General features: G+C 34.4%; 1 long non-coding RNA gene across 1 annotated transcript in view; it reads right to left on the bottom strand.

Annotated features, from left to right (window-relative positions):
• LOC134808290 (uncharacterized) overlaps positions 1-12839 on the bottom strand; it is a 371722-nt gene that overhangs the window by 21980 nt on the left and 336903 nt on the right. The window contains exon 4 of the long non-coding RNA XR_010150928.1: positions 10545-10623. This is a non-coding gene — a long non-coding RNA (uncharacterized LOC134808290). The remainder of the gene's footprint in view (positions 1-10544; positions 10624-12839) is intronic.

The raw sequence follows: 12839 nt of genomic DNA, 5'->3' as shown, positions 1-12839 counted from the left end.
CCTAGAACCCATTTTTCCTGATCTTCTCCCTCCTCCCACCCTCTACTCCCTAAAAGCCCCCAGTGTGTGTTGTTCCCCTCTAGGTGTCTATGCTTTCTTATCACTTCTTCTCATGTATAAGTGAGAACATGTGGTATTTGGTTTTCTGTTCCTGCATCAGTTTGCTAAGGGTGCCTTTTTAAATTTTAAAACTTCAGTATTTACTAAGTTTTCTTGAATTCATTTTGTGTAATTTTATACTTTTTCTACAATAATTCTACTGATAGTGCCCAACACAAAGGCAATGAAGAAACTTAAAAGCAGCCCTAGAAAAAAGACTTTCAAAAGAATGACAATTAGACTTCTTGATAATGGAATCCAAATAATATTGAAAATTTTCTTAGAAATGCTGAGATGATATAAGTGAAATGGGATGAAAATATTGAATGGGATTTCCAGAAAATTTCCCTTTCAAGAATGTTTTCAAAATGAAGAAATTTTCAGATTAAAAAAGTCTTCCAAAATTCATCAAAAGCAACAACAAAAATTTCATTAAATGAAATTGTAACAGATGTTTTAGAGAACTAAAGGCAATTATCCTAGATGATAGTATGAGATGAAAGAAAGAATAGTAAGAAAAAGAATTGGTAAAAATATATATAAATATAAGTGATGTGCCAGTTCCAAGCCTAGGCATCAAAAGGCCTGTGTGCTCTTGTTCTTTTGTTGGAACTCACCTCCAGGTGAACATATCTTAGTCTGGCCTGCTGGAAGACAGAAGACCACCGAAAGAAGAATCAATGCACCTCTGCCAATAGCCTGACAAATCCAGATGTAGACACACCTAGCTGACTCACAACTGATTGCAGGCTACTGGAGAACTTGGGCTGAGACCAGAACTACCAAATGAGTCCAGTGTTAGTTTTATAACCACAAATTGTAAGCTGAATAAATGTTGGTTTTAAGCCAGTGTATTTTAGTGTGGTTTGTCACTCAGTAATATCAAAAAAGTAGATTGTGATTAAAAATATGACAGAAGTAAAATACTAGGCAGCAATAGCATGAAAGACAAGAAGGGATCCTGCAAATTAAAGTACTCTGTGCTTCTTTTATATTAAAGAGATGAAAAATTCAGTTAACTAAGGTAATTATGTTTTAAATTATGCCACGAAATTTCAAAGTTTAGATGAATGGTGAAATGTCTAGAATAATATTACTTACAGAAAGTTGATACAAGAAGAATAAATTACCCTTTATGAAAGAAACATTAACATTAAAGTATTCAGAAAAAGAAAATCGCAAGCTCAGCAATCTTAAAGGCAGGTTCTATTAATCATTCAAGGAACAAATCATTTTCTATCATATAGAAAATGATACATTCCTCAAATCATTGTATGAGGAGTAGATATGGGATTATGTAGTCATAAAAGGACTGCATCAAAAGGCAAACATACACATCAAGTTCACTTTTGCACACAGATGCTAAAATTCCCCAAAATATTACCAGGTGAATCCAGCAATTTGAAAAAAGCATGTATTATGATCAAGTTACGTAGATCTCTTGAAGACAAAATGTTTTAACATTAAAAGGACCTATAGATCTAATAAACACATTAACATTATCTCAATAAATTGTCTCATTTTATATTAAATAATCGCATTATTTAACAATGAATCTTTTTTACATTTTACTTATTGTCCCAGATTTGTCATTATAATTATATTACCCTCTATAAAAATACAGTGATAAGATGAAGCTTTTGAAGTGTCTCAATGTTTACCTTTATATTAAATGACCTATAACTTGTGTGCATGCATGCTTGTTTGAGTTTATATTGTGTGTACATATATGCGTATGTGAGTATGCAAATATCTTCCTGCTTTTTATTGCTATATAATGATTGCATATATTTCTGGGGTACATATGATATTTTGATACATACATACAATGTATAATGATCAAATCAGGGTACTTGGGATATCCATCACCTCAAACATCTATTATTTGTGTTGGGAATATTTTAAATCTTTTCTTCTAGTGACATTGAAACATACAATAAATTATTGTTAACTACAGTCACCCTACTATCTATACAACAGTAGAACTTATTTCTTCTAATTGTATATTTGTACCCATTAGCCAACTTCTCTTCATCAAGTAAAAATTGTACATATTTATGGGATACAGCATGATGATTTGATACATGTATGCACTGTGGAATTGCTAAATCAAGCTATTTAAGTATGCATTACCTCATGTAATTATCATTTTTATGTGGTGAGACACTTCAAATTTACTTTAAGCAACTTTCAAGTATACAAAATATTGTTATTAACTACAGTCATCATAATGCACAAGAGGTCTCTTCAACTTATTCCTCTTAGCTGAAATTTTATATTATTTGACCATTGCTCCAACCTTCTCAACCTCTCATAACCACCATTTTACTCTCTGTTTCTATGAGTTTGACTTTTATAGATGCCATATATAAGTTAGATCATGTGGTGGTGCTTTTCTTTCTGTGCCTGGCTTATTTTCTTTAACATAATGTCTGTCAGGTTCATCAATGTTGTCACAAATGTCAAGATTTCATTCTTTTTGAAGGTTGAACAGTATTTCATGGTGTATATATACCAAATTTTCTTCATCCATTCATCCATTGCTGAAACTTAGGTTGACCTCATATCTTGGCTATTGTAAATAATGTTGCAACAAACACAGGAGTGCAGACATCTTGTCAGCATACTAATTTCATATCTTTTTAAAATTTCATATCTTTAAATATATACTCCATAGTGGGATTGTTGGATCATATGGTAATTCTCTTTTTAATTGTTTGAGGAACCTCCATAGTGTTTTCCATAATGGCTATGCTAATTTACCTTCTTACCAACCATGTACAAGGGTTTTCCTTATTCTACATCTTCATCAACACTTGTTTTCTTTCATCTTTTTGGTAGTAGCCATTTTAACAGGTATGAAGTGATATCTCATTATAGTTTTAATTTGCATTTTCCTGATGATTAGTGATTTTGAGCATATTTTCTTACACTTGGCCATTTATATGTCTTCTTTTGAGAAATGTCTATTTAGGTTCTTGGCTCATTTTTCAATCGGGATATTTGTTTTCTTGCTATTGAGTAAAGGAGTTCCTTATATATTTTAGATATTAACCACTTATCAGTGTGTGGCTTGAAAATATATTCTCCCAGTCTCTAGATCGTCTTTCACTCTGTTGTTTCCTTTCCTGTGCAGGAGCTTTTTAGTTTGATGTAGTCCCACCTGTGTAGTTATGATTATGCTTCCTGTGCTTTTGGGGTCATATCAAAAACCTCATTGCCCAGAACAATGTGGAGATTTTCCTCTATGTTTTGTTTCAGTAGTTTTATAGTTTCCGGTCTTATGTTGAAGTCTTCAATCCATTTTAAGTTGATTTTTGTATGTGGTATAACATAAGGGCCTAATTTCATTCTTTATATAAATATCAGTTTTCCCAACACAATTTATTGAAGAGGCACCTTTATCCATTGTATGTTGTTGGTATCGTTGTTGAAAATCAATTTTTCATGTGTAGATAGATAAATTTCTGGAGTCTCTATTTTGTTTTATCATCCTATATATCTGATCTGTTTTTATGCCAGTACCATGCTTTTGATTGGCTTTACAGTAGATTTGGAATTCAGGTTGTGTGATTCATCTGGATTTTTTTTCTCAAGATTGCTCTGGTTATTCTTTTGTAGTTACATACAAATTTTAGGATTGTTTTTTCTATTTCTGTGAAAAATGTCAATGGTATTTTGAGAACTATTGCACTGAATCTGTGGATCACTCAGTAATATGGACATTTTAACAATATTAATTCTCTCAATTTATGAACATAGGTTATCTTTCCATTTATTCATTTAATTGCTTTGATCAATGCTTTATAGTTTTCAGTGTACAAATCTGTCACCTCCTTAGTGAAATTTATTCCTAAGTTTTTTGTAGCTATTGCAAATATGATTTTTAAAATATTTTAGTTATTAGTTTATATAAATGCTACTGAGCTTTGCATGTTGGTTTTGCATCTTGCAACTTTACTGAATTTGTTCATTAGTTCTAATATTATTTTGGTAGAGTCCTTAGAATTTTTCATATATAATATCATGTCATCAGAAAATAGTAACAATTTCACTTTTTCCTTTCTAATTAGGTATCTTTTATTTTTTTCTCTTTTTCTAATTTCTGTGGATTAAATTTCCAGTACGTTGAATAGAAAGTGGTGAGAATGGGCATCCTTGTCTTATTCCTGATCTTAGGAAAAAGCATTAAACTTTTCACTATTGAGTAAGATGTTAGCTATGAGCTTGTAATATATGGCCTTTATTGTGTTGAGATAAATCCCTTCTATACCTATTTTTTGAGATTTTTTTATCAGTAAAGTATGTTGAATTGTTGAAAGCCTTTTGCTGTTGTTGTTGTTGTTTGCATTTGAGATGATCACAAAGTTTTTGTCCTTCATTCTCTTAATGTAGTATATTGCATTGGTAGATCTGTGTATGTTGAATTATCCTTGCATCCCTGGGATAAATCAACTTGGTCATGGTGAATGATCCTTTTGATGTGCTGTTGAATTCAGTTTGCTAGTATTTTGTTAAGGATTTTTGCATCCATGTTCATCAGGGAGATTGGCTCAGAATTTTCTTTTCTTGCAGTTCCCCTGTATAGTCCTGGTTTCAGTGTAACATTTGTCTCACAGGATAAGTTTGGACATATTCTCTCTGCTTTAATTTTTTGGAAGAGTTTGAGATATATTGGTATTAGTTATTTAAATGTTTGGGAGAATTCATCCATGAAGGTATTAGGTCCTAGGCTTTTCTTTCATGGCAAACTTTTTACTATGATTCAATCTCTTGGCTAGTTATTGGCATATTCAGATTTTCTATTTTCTAATGATTCAGTCTTGATATGTGGTATATGTTTAGCAATTTATCTATTTCTTCTAGTTTGCCAAATTTGTTGACATATAGTTGTTCATAGTGGTTTCATTATTAACCCTTCTATTTCTGTGGCATCAGTTGCAATGCATCCTTTTTATTTCTGGTTTTATGTATTTGATTCTTTTTCTCTTAGTCTAGCTAAAGTTTTGTCAATTTTGTTTGTCTTTTCAAAGAACCAACTTTTAGTCTTGTTTATCTTTTTATTGATTTTGTAGTTTCTATTTCATTTGTTAATTCTCTGATCATTATCATTACCTTTTTTTTCTACTAACAGTGGGCATAGTTTACTATTCCTTTCCTAGTTCCTTGTGATGAAACATTAGTTTTTTTATTTAGGATTTTTATTTGGGTGTTTATTGCTATACACTTCCGTCTTAGAATTGCTTTTGCTGTATCCCATAAATTTTGGTATGTTGTGTTTTCATTTTCATTTATCTCAATCTATTTTTTCTTTTTCTTTTTTTTTTTTTTGAGATGGAGTCTCACCCTGTTGCCCAGGCTGGAGTGCAATGGCATGGTCTTGGCTCACTGCAACCTCTGCCTCTAGGTTCAAGTGATACTCCTGCCTCAGCCTCCATGCCTATCCAATTTCTGTATTTCTAGTAGAGACCGGGTTTCACCATGTTGGCCAGGCTGGTCTCAAACTCCTGACCTTGTGATCCACAAGCCTCAGCCTCCCAAAGTGCTGGGACCACAGGCGTGAGCCACCGCACCTGGCCTTTATTTCTCTTTTAATTTCTTCTTTGACCCATTAGTTTTTAAGAAGCCTGTTATTTAATTTCTACATATTTGTAAATTTCCTAAAATTTCCCCATTATAGACTTTTCGTTTCATATAATTGTGGTCAGAAAAGATATTTGATATGATTTCTGTCTTTTTAAATTGTTTAAGCTTGTTTTGTGGCCTAACATATGATATACCCTGGAGAATGTTCCATGTGTGTTTGAGCAGAATGTGCATTCTGCTTCTATTGCATAGAATTTTCTGTATATGTCTGTTAGGTCTATTTGGTCTAACTTGTAGTTTCAGTCTAATGTCTTTTATTGATTTTCTGTCTGGATGATCTTTCCATTGTTGAAACTGGGATATCAAATCCTCTACTATTACAGTACTATAGTGTATCTCTCTTTTCAGATCTATTAATATTTGTTTTATATATTTAGATATTCTTATGCTGAATGCAAATATTAACAATCAATTATTGATGAGTTGATGTTTTTATTATTATATGATGACCTTCTTTGTCTCATTTTATAGTTTCTGACTTAAAAGTCTATTTTATCTGACATAAGTATAGTTTCTTCTGCTCTCTTTGGTTTTCCATTTGAATGGAATGTCTTTATCCATTCTTTTACTTTTAATCTATGTGCATCCTTAAAGGTGAAGTGAGTCTCTTACAGGCAGCGTATAGTTTGAACTTATTATTTTATCCATTCAGCCACTATGTCTCTTGATTAAAGAATTTTATCTGTTTAAATTCAAGGTAACTATTGATAGGTAAGGACTTACTATTGTCATTCTGTTAATTGTTTCCAGAGTTTTTGTAGGTCCTTGTCCCCTTTTCTCCTCTACTGCTGTCTTTGTTTTTGATTATATGATTTTTATTTAGTGGCATGCTTTGATTTCTTACATGTTATCTTTCAGGTATCTACTACAGGTATTTGTTCTGTGATTACATGAGGCTTACATAAAATATCTTATAGTAATAATAGGCTATTCTAAGATGACAACTTAACCTTGATCACATAAAAGAATTCTACACATTTACTCCACTCCCTCCCCCACAATTCATGTTTTTCATGTCACAATTTACATTTTTTATATTGTATATCCCTTAAAAATTATTGTGACTATTACTATTTTTATAGTTTTGCCTTTTAGCCCCTATACTAAAAATATAAGTTGTTTACATACCACTATTGCAGTGTTAGAATATTCTAAATTTGATTGTGTACTAAATGTTACCAGTGAGTTTAATATTTTCATATGTTTTCATGTTACTAGTTAGCATCTTTCTCTTTCAGCTTGAAGAATATCCTTTAGCGTTTTTTGTATAACAATTCTGCTGGCGATAAACTCTTAGCTTTTGTTTATCTGGGAAGGTCTTTCTCTTTCTTTCATTTTTCAAGGACAGCTTTGCCAAGTAAACTGCTTTTTTGGTAGTTTTTCACCTTCAACACTTTGTATCTGTCATCCCAGTTTACCTTAGTCTATCAGGTTTCTGCTGAGAAATCTGGCTAGCTTTATTGAAACTTCGTTATACATAATGTTGCATATTTTCTTATATTTCTGCTGCTGCACTGGTGCAGATGTTCATGAAGCAGGCAAGGAGCCCTAAATGGGATCACAGGCATGCACAGAGTTACAGTGGCTCTGAAGTCAGGGCAGGGCCTAGCTCTCTATGGAGGCTTAGTTGGTGCCCGGAGCATGGCACACTCAGAGAGACCTTGGTATCAGGATCCAGAGTGTAAATTAGCTCACCAGGGAGATGGTTCCAGTACTTGAGATGTGGGTGACTACCATGAAACCACAGAGCCCAGGATTGGCATGTGGGCACTTGCAGAGTGGCCACGGAGCCCAGGTTTGGAGTGCAGGCACTTGAAGGATGGCTGTGGCTCAGGGATTGAGGCATGTGAGGGGTTGGGAGATGTGATGACTTCTTTTCTAAAGCAGCTCAGTAGTGGCTGATCCTTGAGGGGAGAGAGGTAGGCAGCTGCATCTCCCTTTCTCCAGTGGGAATGGCAGACCTCTTGCTCTATATACTTTTCTGATTGTAATTTACTATAAACTAGAAGCCCTGGTAACCAAACATGTTTACATATGTGTTTATAAAGTTAGTAAATTGCTTATGAGTGAAGAATTAAGGTGGTTTCTTTTGAACACAGTTTACATGTATTAACATAAACTTAATGACATATTATATGGCTATGCAAATATTTCTTTACTTAATATTTTTAAATATTTTTCACATTGCAATATAATGTATTTTTGGAATACTTAGTCCAAACACTAGAGCAAATACAATGTAGAAAGTGAAATTCAGTCTACGATGGTGTAATGAATTGTATTGTGTACTACCCAAATTCATACACTGAAGTTTTCACCCCTAGTACCTCAGATTGTGACTATATTTAGAAATAGAGCTATTCAAAAGGCAACTAGAGTCAAATGAGGTATTAGGATGGGCCTTAATCCAATATGACTATTGTTCTTACAAGAAAGGGAAATTAGGACTCAGATGCTTTCACAGGAACGACCATATGAAGACACAGGGAGAAAATGGTAATCTACAAACTAAGGAGAGAGGTCCATAGAAGAAACCAACCCTGCTGACACCTTGATCTTAAATTTCTGGCCTCCAGAATTGTAAGGAAACACATTTTTGTTGTTTAAGCCACTTAGTCTTGGGGTACTTTGTTGTGGCAGCCCTAGCAAACTATTACAGATGGCAACCCTCCACTGCTGTATTTGCCAGATGAGTGGCATGTTATTTAACTCTAAAAAATGTAGCAAACATTAAACTTTCAAGAAAACATTACAAGTTAATTTCTTCTTCTATTGTAAAACGCTTGTGAAATGTGTAAGTAAATATCTTGTATTAAATAGGCCACAAAACTAGTAAATAGGCAAATCCTTTTACTGTGAACTTTCCTTTCTTCTTTCCCACTGATGACTGTTTTGACTTTAAATATTACTTTCACCATTTAGTTGCCTTAAATCCATAGCTAAATTCCTCAGTCTCTTTGGCCTAACATTTTCAGTGCTAAAATGCAGATAATTATGCCTACCTGATGAGGTTTGTGTGAGACCAATATTAACAACATAGAGTATTTAATAACATACAGGTAATAACTGGAAATTGCAAACGGGGCTTTCAAGAAGAAACTCTCCTGGGCTAGTAATCAAGTAAAATTACTGGGTCAAAAGACAAAATATTTGGATTAGTCTTTTATGATTATTTGAGTTTGAGTTATTTTTAAGCTATATGACTATAGATTTTAAATAACAGTGGTTTAATTGCATTTTTAATTAATAAAACAGGTAAGACTAAGATTATCTAATAATGCAATGTGTAAGCATTTAAAATACAGGAAATGCTGGAACAGCATACCAGCCTTGCAGACTAAGTTAATTTAAGCTTGAAACACTAATTTGGTAAATATTAATATGTGAAGATGAAAAAGAATAATTTAATTTGGATGAAGTCATATTTTTTAAAATGCATACTTTGAATTTTAAGACCTCTTAACAATTGGAAAAAAATCAGATTTTATTGGTAGAATATTTTCTTAATGCTAAAGTATATAAAATTTGCCTTTGCTGGAGGTATGTTTTTTATTTTTTATAAAGCTCTAGCATGCAATGTACTTTCACTGATATAAAAATAAAAACAACAAATAGGAAACTATAAGGCAACAATAGCAATATTGTTTTGCAAACTCTCCCCTGAGCTGTAACTAATCTGGTTGGTTTAGCCTAGAAGGATCATTATATTGTATGCAATATTTTTCTCAAAAAATATTTAACTAGCTCAAACTAAAATAACACAGAAGGACAAAGACTATGAGGATGCGCAATTTCCTATCACATGGATATGACCTAATTTTTAAATCTATTTTGTATAGGACAGAAATGTCAAATTATTTAAACCCATCGTAATAATGTTTTTAGCAATGCAACTAGAAAAAATATGTAGTTAGGAGAGCTTGTTTAAATTGTTTTCTTTAAAATTTTTCTAATCCAGTGGAAGCTACTCTAAAATAATCCTATTCAGTACGGGCATAAGTAAAATTAAACTAATGCTTATATATTGCTGATAGATAAACAATTTGGCAATATGTGTCAAGAGTCTTGACAGTGTTTTACTCTTTGATCCAGTAGTTAGGAATTTACACAAAGGGAAAAACATAAGCTATGCAAATGCATGTGTAGAAGATATTTATTACAGAATTATTTATAATAGTGATCAACACAAATGATTTAAATGTCAAACAATAGAAATATACTTAAATAAATTATGGTGCATGGTTGGAATACTATATTGCCATAAATGTTGCTTTTCAACATACAGTAACGTCTAGGAGAAAACTCATAATGTAATTTAAGTTTTAAAGAGTTATTTTCACTCTCTCTTATTTTCATAGTGAGTCTTTTACTTTCTATTTAAAGCACTTCTCAGTTCACACTAGCCACATTCCAGGGCTCAGTAGTCACACGTGGGCAGCAACTGCCATGTTGGAAAGCACAGCTCTAGGGCCTCCCTGGCATATACACATCATACATCCAGCTCAGAGAGCTGATGTCTGGGACTCCAGAACAACAACCTACATGATAACAGTTTCCCAGTGTCTCACAATCGGTCTTGGATAGTAAACAGATTTATAGCCCATAGCTTAGGTACTGGAAGTCACTGGGCGAAAAGATGGCTAGTATTTTCCTATGCCCTTTTTTAGGAATTTTGGCTGCTAAATGTTTAGAAATAAAAACTTTTCTTTTTTTAGCATGTTTGCTCAAGGTGTAAAAATAGAGGTAGGTCGGTCAATCTTAGACGTTCACTCATCAATTGGATTCTCAAGGGAGTTTACCTGAATGGTGTTTCAGAGATGTTTAGCAATTGACATTCCAGTTTTGAAAGATATTTACAAGCCGGCCATTTCCTCGATCCTGCAATTACAAAAGCAAAATGTAAGTTAAAAATTGATTCGATTTATCTTGTGATTAGTTTCGCGAAAGCTGTTCTTTTATTAATTGAACAAAGATTAATTTTCATACCCTCTTGAAGATATGACATAAGGGCTTCTAATATTACTCATTAATTCCATTTTTACTGCCATGTTTTAACTTACGAACATCATACCTCTTATAATTGGCCATATTCGCTCTGCTTTGCAGCAAAAAAACGAGTTCTGAGCTTTGACTCACCATTACTAGCTGTGCAGAACCTGACGGTACATTTTTGTGTATTGGTTCCACTGATGACTTCGTTTTACCTTTTTTTTATTGTTGTTCACTTTATTCTCTGTCCTGATTTTACATTGTTTGTGTTTCATTTCAGTTCCCTCAAATACTTTCTAGAACGAGTCAGTTTTTTGTTTTGTTTTGGAGACGGAGTCTCGCTCTGTTGTTCAGGCTAGAGTGCAGTGGTGCAATCTCGGCTCACTGCAACCTCCGCCTCCTGGGTTCAAGCAATTCTCCTGCCTCGGCCTCCCAAGTAGCTGGGACTACAGGTGCACACCACCATGCTGGGCTATTTTTTTTTTTTTTTTTGTATTTTTAGTAGAGATGGGGTTTCACTGTGTTGCCCAGGCTGGTTTCGAACTCCTGAACTTAGGCAAACCGTCCGCCTCGGCCTCCCAAAGTGCTAGGATTACAGGCGTGGGCCACTGTGCCTGGCCATGAGTCAGCTTTTAATTAATTGATGCCATTTTAGTATCATCCAAAAAGTAAAATTGTGAACACCTATTAAGCATGCTAAACTATAACACAGTTCATAAAACTCATTTCTGAGAAGTGGCTAACTTACCCATTTAGTCATGCAGATTTAAAGTAATGGGTTAAAGGCAACCTATAGAATAGGAGGAAATATTTGCAAACCATATAGCCAATAAGGAGTTAATATCAAAATATATGATATTTTGATACTACTACTCCCACAACTTAGTAGTAAAAACACAGATGACCAGAATAAGAAAATGGACAGTTAGCCTGAATAGACATTTATCTAAAGAAGACATGGCCGGTGTGGTCCATGTAATTCCAGCCCTTTGGGAGGCCAAGGCAGGTGGATCACCTGAGGTCACGAGTTCTAGACCAGCCTGGCCAACATGACGAAACCCCATCTCTACTAAAAATACAAAATATTAGCCGGGTATAGTGGTGGGCATCTGTAGTCCCAGCTACTCAGGAGGCTGAGGCAGGAGAATCGTTTGAACCTGGGAGGCAGAAGTGGTAGTGAGCCAATATCATGCCACTGCATTCCAGCCTGGGTGGTGACAGAGCAAGACTTCATCTGGAAAGAAAAGAAAAGAAAAGAAAAGAGAAAAGAAAAGAAAAGAAAATTCACCAGTCTCAGGTTGAGGAACTCTTTGGAATCAATAGGAATAGAGTAGCACCAGCCCAGGATAGCAGGGCAGAGGGGAGCAGGAGAAGATGCCTGCCCTCCCCAGGAAGCCATAGAGGGAGATTTGCTCCAGCTCACAAGTTGAAAGTCTTCATTTTGAGGAATTTAATTATGGCTAATAGCGAGGATTAATTGCTTTTTACTGTGTTAGTATAAATACTTTGATTTGTCTGTACGCTGCTGTTTCAATCCCAAGACCCAAGTTTACATGAGTGTATTAGATAGATATGCTTTACCCCAGCTCATCCCATGTGGCTTCAACTAGATAAAACATGACCAGAAAACTCAGGGAGGCTGCTCCTGCCCCCTCAATGCTGATGGGTAGCCAGTGACCTCATACGGAAATGTCTTGGACTGCTTACACATATTGTCATAGGCTTACGGGTTTCACAAGCATCAATAAACCCTGTGTGTGGTATAATCTCCTTTTGTTTTTTCTACAACTATAAGGCAATGTTTCTCAATGTGTGATGCACAGAATTCCTGCAACAAAAATCACCCTGGGTTCTTGTTAGAAAGGAGTATTTCTGGGTGCTACTGAGACCTTCTGAATCAGGATCTCTGAGGCTATGGCCAGGATGTGACATTTTAAATAAGCTCCCCAGATATTCTACGTGTTGGTCTATAGCCTTGGTAACTTGTGACATGCTCTCCTTCTTACAAGATCATGATGGTGGTGATGATGTTGATGATGATGGAGGGAATGGGGAGGATGATGATGGTGGTGGTGATGGAAGATACAATAAAATTCCTTCCTATG

The sequence above is a fragment of the Pan troglodytes genome, chromosome 15 (assembly GCF_028858775.2).
Source record: "Pan troglodytes isolate AG18354 chromosome 15, NHGRI_mPanTro3-v2.0_pri, whole genome shotgun sequence".
Lineage (NCBI taxonomy): Eukaryota > Metazoa > Chordata > Mammalia > Primates > Hominidae > Pan > Pan troglodytes.
The sequence above is the reverse complement of the archived record's forward strand: the minus strand, read 5'-3'. Positions and strand labels throughout refer to the sequence as shown.